Here is a 10,127-nt window from a genome sequence, read left to right as displayed (position 1 = left end):
TTACGATAAAATCTCTACCATCTCCATGCAATGGTTTTTGAATGCTGAATTTACTAGGTCTTCCTGTTGCTGATCTATTTCTGGCTAATTCTACAATCTCAATAGGAGTTTTCAAAAGGAATAATGCATTCTCGTATAATCTTCATAATATTCCCTACACAAAACCATCTGCTGGTATAAAATGTCTTAGATAGTTATATTTATATACCCATTTATTTTGACCGTTGCGTCAACGCAACACCAGCGGCTAATGTGTTAATTCCGTTCAAAATGAAAATTTTTAAATGTATTCTTTCACATACTTAGGCCTCTAAAATATCGCAGAAAAAGAAAATATATACATTTATACTTATATTTACGTCATAGTTACCAAATGTTTACCTCCAATCGTCAAAGCGTATTGATCTCGATAAGAAGTCACTGAAGTCCGGTTCATAAATTATTCACGTTTTTTTGCTGTACTTCACGTAAACATATTTCTTTGAATTATTCTGACTTAATTAACCGATTCCTCAAGGCATGTAGGAAACGACATAAAAAACTTAAAATTTTAAACTTAAATATTATTGTTGTACGAGAGTCAAACTTCTTATTTTATTTTTCCATAACGAGTAGTAAATATTCCCATATGTATGTTCAAGGACCGGGACATCGCAATAAAAGTTGTATTTCGTTATCCGTTCGATTTTTGGGCTATTTTTTAAACCTTCAAAAATTCGCCATAAAAAAACTATGGAAACTAGGACCACCAAATTTGGAGGGTTTGTAGGTGAATCTAGGGTGCCTTTTCACACCAAAATTTGCGACATTCTATCGAACCCTTTCGGAGATATTCGCGAGTTTTTATTTTAACATTACGGCGAAAAGGCCTGGACCCCCATGGTGAGCCGAGATTGGCGAGCATGGGGAGGAAGGCCGAAACCCTGTTAGGCCACGTTTCAAATTTCAAGTCGATCGGACAATTAGGGCCCGAGATAGGGGGGTCAAAATTTGGCCCATTTCCGTGACCATTGGGGCGGCCCTCATTGAAATTTCGGTCGCTTGCGCCGGGGTCAAAAATTGAGCTACGAGAAAACGCTTGCCGGGGATTGTTCATGTGTCTCAATGGGAAGTACTGTGTGAGCGGTTTGAAATTCGGTGCAACGGTTATAGGTAATTGTCGCGGCCGAAATGTGTCAAATTCGTGAAATTTGACCCTATGAAAGTCGGGTCCTATTGGGCCTGGAGACAAACGTTTTTTTTTTAAATTGATGTACTCTTCGAGAGCAACATTTTGGCTATCTTGGATTTTTAAAATTCGCGAATGGAGTTTCTGTAGGGTATTTCCGTTCGAATTTTGGGCTATTTTTTAAACATTCAAAAATTCGCCATAAAAAAACTATGGAAGCTAGGACCACCAAATTTGGAGGGTTTGTAGGTAAATGTAGGGTGCCCTTTCACACCAAAATTTGCGACATTCTATCGAACCGTTTCGGAGATATTCGCGAGTTTTTGTTTTAACATTACGGCGAAAAGGCCTGGACCCCCATGGTGAGCCGAGATTGGCGAGCATGGGGAGGAAGGCCTGTTAGGCCACGTTTCAAATTTCAAGTCGATCGGACAATTAGGGCCCGAGATATGGGGGGTCAAAATTTGGCCCATTTCCGTGACCATTGGGCCGGCCCTCATCGAAATTTCGGTCGCTTGCGCCGGGGTCAAAAATTGAGCTACGAGAAAACGCTTGCGGGGGATTGTTCATGTGTCACAAAGGGAAGTACTGTGTGAGCGGTTGGAAATTCGGTGGAACGGTTATTGGTAATTGTCGCGGCGGAAATGTGTCAAATTCGTGAACTTTGACCCTATGAAAGTCGGGTCCTATTGGTCCTGGAGACAAACTTTTGTTTTTTAAATTGGAAATACTCTTCGAGAGCAACATTTTGGCTATATCGGATTTTTAAAATTCGCGAATGGAGTTTCTGTAGGGTATTTCCGTTCGATTTTTGGGCTATTTTTAAACCTTCAAAAATTCGCCATAAAAAAACTATGGAAGCTAGGACGACCTACTTTGGGGGGTTTGTAGGTAAATCTAGGGTGCCCTTTCACACCAAAATTTGCGACATTCTATCGAACCGTTTCCGAGATATTCGCGAGTTTTTGTTTTAACATTACGGCGAAAAGGCCCGGACCCCCCTGGTGAGCCGCGATTAACGAGCATGGGGAGGAAGGCCGAAACCCTGTTAGGCCACGTTTCAAATTTCAAGTCGATCGGACAATTAGAGCCCGAGATATGGGGGGTCAAATTTTGGCCCATTGCCGTGACCATTGGGGCGGCCCTCATCGAAATTTCGGTCACTTGCGCCGGGGTCAAAAATTGAGCTACGAGAAAACGCTTGCGGTGGATTGTTCATGTATCTCAATGGGAAGTACTGTGTGAGCGGTTTGAAATTCGGTGCAACGGTTATAGTTAATTGTCGCGGCCGAAATGTGTCAAATTCGTGAATTTTGACCCTATGAAAGTCGGGTCCTATTGGGCCTAGAGACAAACCTTTTTTTTAAATTCATGTACTCTTCGAGAGCAACATTTTGGCTATCTCGGATTTTTAAAATTCGCGAATGGAGTTTCTGTAGGGTATTTCCGTTCGATTTTTGGGCTATTTTTTAAACCTTCAAAAATTCGCCATAAAAAAACTATGGAAGCTAGGACCACCAAAATTTGGAGGGTTTGTAGGTAAATCTAGGGTGCCCTTTCACACCAAAATTTGCGACATTCTATCGAACCGTTTCGGAGATTATCGCGAGTTTTTGTTTTAACATTATGGCGAAAAGGGCCGGACCCCCCTGGTGAGCCGAGATTGACGAGCATGGGGAGGAAGGCTGAAACCCTGTTAGGCCACGTTTCAAATTTCATGTCAATCTGACAATTAGGGCCCGAGATATGGGGGGTCAAAGTTGTGCCCATTTCCGTTACCGTTGGGGCGGCCCGCATCGAAATTTCGGTCGCTTGCGAAGGTGTCAAAAATTGGGCTACGAGAAAACGCTTGCTGGGGATTGTTCATGTGTCTCAATGGGAAGTACTGTGTGAGCGGTTTGAAATTCGGTGCAACGGTTATAGGTAATTGTCGCGGCCGTAATGTGTCAAATTCGTGAACTTTGACCCTATGAAAGTCGGGGGTTATTGGGCCTTGAGACAAACCTTTTTTTTTAACTTGATGTACTCTTCGAGAGAGACATTATGGATATCTCGGATTTTTAAAATTCGCGAATGGAGTTTCTGTAGGGAATTTCCGTTCGATTTTTGGGCTATTTTTTAAACATTCAAAAATTCGCCATAAGAAAACTATGGAAGCTAGGACCACCAAATTTGGAGGGTTTGTAGGTAAATCTAGGGTGCCCTTTCACACCAAAATTTGCGACATTCTATCGAACCGTTTCGGAGATATTCGCGAGTTTTTGTTTTAACATTACGGCGTAAAGGCCCGGACCCCCCATGGTGAGCCGCGATTGGCGAACATAGGGAGGAAGGCCGAAACCCTGTTAGGCCACGTTTCAAATTTCAAGTCGATTGGACAATTAGGGCCCGAGGTATGGGGGGGTCAAAATTTGGCCCATTTCCGTGACCATTGGGGCGGCCCTCATCGAAATTTCGGTCGCTTGCGCTTGGGTCAAAAATTGAGCTACGAGAAAACGCTTGCGGGGGATTGTTCATGTGTCTCAATGGGAAGTACTGTGTGAGCGGTTGGAAATTCGGTGGAACGGTTATTGGTAATTGTCGCGGCCGAAATATATCAAATTCGTGAACTTTGACCCTATGAAAGTCGGGTCCTATTGGTCCTGGAGACAAACCTTTGTTTTTTAAATTGGAAATACTCTTCGAGAGCAACATTTTGGCTATCTCGGATTTTTAAAATTCGCGAATGGAGTTTCTGTAGGGTATTTCCGTTCGATTTTTGGGCTATTTTTTAAACCTTCAAAAATTCGCCATAAAAAAACTATGGAAGCTAGGACCACCTAATTTGGGGGGTTTGTAGGTAAATCTAGGGTGCCCTTTCGCACCAAAATTTGCGACATTCTATCGAACCGTTTCGGAGATATTCGCGAGTTTTTGTTTTAACATTACGGCGAAAAGGCCCGGACCCCCCTGGTGAGCCGCGATTGGCGAGCATGGGGAGGAAGGCCGAAACCCTGTTAGGCCACGTTTCAAATTTCATGTCGATCGGACAATTAGGGCCCGAGATATGGGGGGTCAAATTTGGGCCCATTTCCGTTACCGTTGGGGCGGCCCGCATCGAAATTTCGGTCGCTTGCGAAGGGGTCAAAAATTGAGCTACGAGAAAACGCTTGCGGGGGATTTTTCATGTGTCTCAATGGGAAGGACTGTGTGAGCGGTTTGAAATTCGGTGCAACGGTTATAGGTAATTGTCGCGGCCGTAATGTGTCAAATTCGTCAACTTTGACCCTATGAAAGTCGGGGGTTATTGGGCCTTGAGACAAACCTTTTTTTTTTAACTTGATGTACTCTTCGAGAGAGACATTTTGGATATCTCGGATTTTTAAAATTCGCGAATGGAGTTTCTGTAGGGAATTTTCGTTCGATTTTTGGGCTATTTTTTAAACATTCAAAAATTCGCCATAAAAAAACTATGGAAGCTAGGACCACCAAATTTGGAGGGTTTGTAGGTAAATCTAGGGTGCTTTTTCACACAAAAATTTGCGACATTCTATCGAACCGTTTCGGAGATATTCGCGAGTTTTTGTTTTAACATTACGGCGTAAAGGCCCGGACCCCCATGGCAGGCCGCGATTGGCGAGCATAGGGAGGAAGGCCGAAACCCTGTTAGGCCACGTTTCAAATTTCAAGTCGATCGGACACTTAGAGCCCGAGATATGGGGGGTCAAACTTTGGCCCATTTCCGTGACCATTGGGGCGGCCCTCATCGAAATTTCGGTCGCTTGCGCCGGGGTCAAAAATTGAGCTACGAGAAAACGCTTGCGGGGGATTGTTCATGTGTCTCAATGGGAAGTACTGTGTGAGCGGTTGGAAATTCGGTGGAACGGTTATTGGTAATTGTCGCGGCCGAAATATGTCAAATTCGTGAACTTTGACCCTATGAAAGTCGGGTCCTATTGGTCCTGGAGACAAACCTTTGTTTTTTAAATTGGAAATACTCTTCGAGAGCAACATTTTGGCTATCTCGGATTTTTAAAATTCGCGAATGGAGTTTCTGTAGGGTATTTCCGTTCGATTTTTGGGCTATTTTTTAAACCTTCAAAAATTCGCCATAAAAAAACTATGGAAGCTAGGACCACCAAATTTGGAGGGTTTGTAGGTAAATCTAGGGTGCCCTTTCACACCAAAATTTGCGACATTCTATCGAACCGTTTCGGAGATATTCGCGAGTTTTTGTTTTAACATTACGGCGTAAAGCCCCGGACCCCCCATGGCAGGCCGCGATTGGCGAGCATAGGGAGGAAGGCCGAAACCCTGTTAGGCCACGTTTCAAATTTCAAGTCGATCGGACACTTAGAGCCCGAGATATGGGGGGTCAAACTTTGGCCCATTTCCGTGACCATTGGGGCGGCCCCCATCGAAATTTCGGTCGCTTGCGCCGGGGTCAAAAATTGAGCTACGAGAAAACGCTTGCGGGGGATTCTTCATGTGTCTCAATGGGAAGTACTGTGTGAGCGGTTGGAAATTCGGTGGAACGGTTATTGGTAATTGTCGCGGCCGAAATGTGTCAAATTCGTGAACTTTGACCCTATGAAAGTCGGGTCCTATTGGTCCTGGAGACAAACCTTTGTTTTTTAAATTGGAAATACTCTTCGAGAGCAACATTTTGGCTATCTCGGATTTTTAAAATTCGCGAATGGAGTTTCTGTAGGGTATTTCCGTTCGATTTTTGGGCTATTTTTTAAACCTTCAAAAATTCGCCATAAAAAAACTAAGGAAGCTAGGACTACCTACTTTGGGGGGTTTGTAGGTAAATCTAGGGTGCCCTTTCACACCAAAATTTGCGACATTCTATCGAACCGTTTCGGAGATATTCGCGAGTTTTTGTTTTAACATTACGGCGAAAAGGCCCGGACCCCCCTGGTGAGCCGCGATTGGCGAGCATGGGGAGGAAGGCCGAAACCCTGTTAGGCCACGTTTCAAATTTCAAGTCGATCGGACAATTAGAGCCCGAGATATGGGGGGTCAAATTTTGGCCCATTGCCGTGACCATTGGGGCGGCCCTCATCGAAATTTCGGTCTCTTGCGCCGGGGTCAAAAATTGAGCTACGAGAAAACGCTTGCGGTGGATTGTTCATGTATCTCAATGGGAAGTACTGTGTGAGCGGTTTGAAATTCGGTGCAACGGTTATAGGTAATTGTCGCGGCCGAAATGTGTCAAATTCATGAACTTTGACCCTATGAAAGTCGGGTCCTATTGGGCCTAGAGACAAACCTTTTTTTTTTTAAATTCATGTACTCTTCGAGAGCAACATTTTGGCTATCTCGGATTTTTAAAATTCGCGAATGGAGTTTCTGTAGGGTATTTCCGTTCGATTTTTGGGCTATTTTTTAAACCTTCAAAAATTCGCCATAAAAAAACTATGGAAGCTAGGACCACCAAAATTTGGAGGGTTTGTAGGTAAATCTAGGGTGCCCTTTCACACCAAAATTTGCGACATTCTATCGAACCGTTTCGGAGATATTCGCGAGTTTTGGTTTTAACATTATGGCGAAAAGGCCCGGACCCCCCTGGTGAGCCGAGATTGACGAGCATGGGGAGGAAGGCCGAAACCCTGTTAGGCCACGTTTCAAATTTCATGGCGATCGGACAATTAGGGCCCGAGATATGGGGGGTCAAATTTGTGCCCATTTCCGTTACCGTTGGGGCGGCCCGCATCGAAATTTCGGTCGCTTGCGAAGGGGTCAAAAATTGAGCTACGAGAAAACGCTTGCTGGGGATTGTTCATGTGTCTCAATGGGAAGTACTGTATGAGCGGTTTGAAGTTCGGTGCAACGGTTATAGGTAATTGTCGCGGCCGTAATGTGTCAAATTCGTGAACTTTGACCCTATGAAAGTCGGGGGTTATTGGGCCTGGAGACAAACCTTTTTTTTTAACTTGATGTACTCTTCGAGAGAGACATTTTGGCTATCTCGGATTTTTAAAATTCGCGAATGGAGTTTCTGTAGGGAATTTCTGTTCGATTTTTGGGCTATTTTTTAAACATTAAAAAATTCGCCATAAAAAAACTATGGAAGCGAGGACCACCAAATTTGGAGGGTTTGTAGGTAAATCTAGGGTGCCCTTTCACACCAAAATTTGCGACATTCTATTGAACCGTTTCGGAGATATTCGCGAGTTTTTGTTTTAACATTACGGCGTAAAGGCCCGGACCCCCCATGGTGAGCCGAGATTGGCGAGCATGGGGAGGAAGGCCGAAACCCTGTTAGGCCACGTTTCAAATTTCATGTCGATCGGACAATTAGGGCCCAAGATAGGGGGGGTCAAAATTTGGCCCATTTCCGTGACCATTGCGGCGGCCCTCATTGAAATTTCGGTCGCTTGCGCCGGGGTCAAAAATTGAGCTACGAGAAAACGCTTGCCGGGGATTGTTCATGTGTCTCAATGTGAAGTACTGTGTGAGCGGTTTGAAATTCGGTGCAACGGTTATAGGGAATTGTCGCGGCCGAAATGTGTCAAATTCGTGAAATTTGACCCTATGAAAGTCGGGCCCTATTGGGCCTGGAGACAAACGTTTTTTTTTAAATTGATGTACTCTTCGAGAGCAACATTTTGGCTATCTCGGATTTTTAAAATTCGCGAATGGAGTTTTTGTAGGGTATTTCCGTTCGATTTTTGGGCTATTTATTAAACCTTCAAAAATTCGCCATAAAAAAACTATGGAAGCTACGACCACCTAATTTCGGGGGTTTGTAGGTAAATCTAGGGTGCCCTTTCACAACAAAATTTGCAACATTCTATCGAACCGTTTCGGAGATATTCGCGAGTTTTTGTTTTAACATTACGGCGAAAAGGCCCGGACACCCCTGGTGAGCTGCGATTAGCGAGCATAGGTAGGAAGGCCGAAACCCTGTCAGGCCACGTTTCAAATTTCATGTCGATCGGACAATTAGGGCCCGAGATATGGGGGGTCAAAGTTGGGCCCATTTCCGTTACCGTTGGGGCGGCCCGCATCGAAATTTCGGTCGCTTGCGAAGGGGTCAAAAATTGAGCTACGAGAAAACGCTTGCTGGGGATTGTTCATGTGTCTCAATGGGAAGTACTGTGTGAGCGGTTTGAAGTTCGGTGCAACGGTTATAGGTAATTGTCGCGGCCGTAATGTGTCAAATTCGTGAACTTTGACCCTATGAAAGTCGGGGGTTATTGGGCCTGGAGACAAACCTTTTTTTTTTAACTTGATGTACTCTTCGAGAGAGACATTTTGGCTATCTCGGATTTTTAAAATTCGCGAATGGAGTTTCTGTAGGGAATTTCCGTTCGATTTTTGGGCTATTTTTTAAACATTCAAAAATTCGCCATGAAAAAACTATGGAAGCTAGGACCACCAAATTTGGAGGGTTTGTAGGTAAATCTAGGGTGCCCTTTCACACCAAAATTTGCGACATTCTATTGAACCGTTTCGGAGATATTCGCGAGTTTTTGTTTTAACATTACGGCGTAAAGGCCCGGACCCCCCATGGTGAGCCGAGATTGGCGAGCATGGGGAGGAAGGCCGAAACCCTGTTAGGCCACGTTTCAAATTTCATGTCGATCGGACAATTAGGGCCCAAGATAGGGGGGGTCAAAATTTGGCCCATTTCCGTGACCATTGCGGCGGCCCTCATTGAAATTTCGGTCGCTTGCGCCGGGGTCAAAAATTGAGCTACGAGAAAACGCTTGCCGGGGATTGTTCATGTGTCTCAATGGGAAGTACTGTGTGAGCGGTTTGAAATTCGGTGCAACGGTTATAGGGAATTGTCGCGGCCGAAATGTGTCAAATTCGTGAAATTTGACCCTATGAAAGTCGGGCCCTATTGGGCCTGGAGACAAACGTTTTTTTTTAAATTGATGTACTCTTCGAGAGCAACATTTTGGCTATCTCGGATTTTTAAAATTCGCGAATGGAGTTTTTGTAGGGTATTTCCGTTCGATTTTTGGGCTATTTTTTAAACCTTCAAAAATTCGCCATAAAAAAACTATGGAAGCTAGGACCACCTAATTTCGGGGGTTTGTAGGTAAATCTAGGGTGCCCTTTCACAACAAAATTTGCAACATTCTATCGAACCGTTTCGGAGATATTCGCGAGTTTTTGTTTTAACATTACGGCGAAAAGGCCCGGACACCCCTGGTGAGCTGCGATTAGCGAGCATAGGGAGGAAGGCCGAAACCCTGTCAGGCCACGTTTCAAATTTCATGTCGATCGGACAATTAGGGCCCGAGATATGGGGGGTCAAAGTTGGGCCCATTTCCGTTACCGTTGGGGCGGCCCGCATCGAAATTTCGGTCGCTTGCGAAGGGGTCAAAAATTGAGCTACGAGAAAACGCTTGCGGGGGATTGTTCATGTGTCTCAATGGGAAGTACTGTGTGAGCGGTTGGAAATTCGGTGGAACGGTTATTGGTAATTGTCGCGGCCGAAATGTGTCAAATTCGTGAACTTCGACCCTATGAAAGTCGGGTCCTATTGGGCCTGGAAAAAACCTTTTTTTTTTTCAAATTGGAAGTACTCTTCGAGAGCAACATTTTGGCCATCTCGGATTTTTAAAATTCGTGAATGGAGTTTCTGTAGGGTATTTCCGTTCGATTTTTGGGCTATTTTTTAAACCTTCAAAAATTCGCCATAAAAAAACTATGGAAGCTAGGACCACCAAATTTGGAGGGTTTGTAGGTAAATCTAGGGTGCCCTTTCACACCAAAATTTGCGACATTCTATCGAACCCTTTCGGAGATATTCGCGAGTTTTTATTTTAACATTACGGCGAAAAGGCCTGGACCCCCATTCTGAGCCGAGATTGGCGAGCATGGGGAGGAAGGCCGAAACCCTGTTATGCCACGTTTCAAATTTCAAGTCGATCGGACAATTAGGGCCCGAGATAGGGGGGGTCAAAATTTGGCCCATTTCCGTGACCATTGGGGCGGACCTCATTGAAATTTCGGTCGC

This window comes from Stegodyphus dumicola, chromosome 2 (genome assembly GCF_044657685.1).
Source record: "Stegodyphus dumicola isolate Sdum_Otavi_A_Nest chromosome 2, ASM4465768v1".
Taxonomy (NCBI): domain Eukaryota; kingdom Metazoa; phylum Arthropoda; class Arachnida; order Araneae; family Eresidae; genus Stegodyphus; species Stegodyphus dumicola.
The sequence above is the reverse complement of the archived record's forward strand: the minus strand, read 5'-3'. Positions refer to the sequence as shown.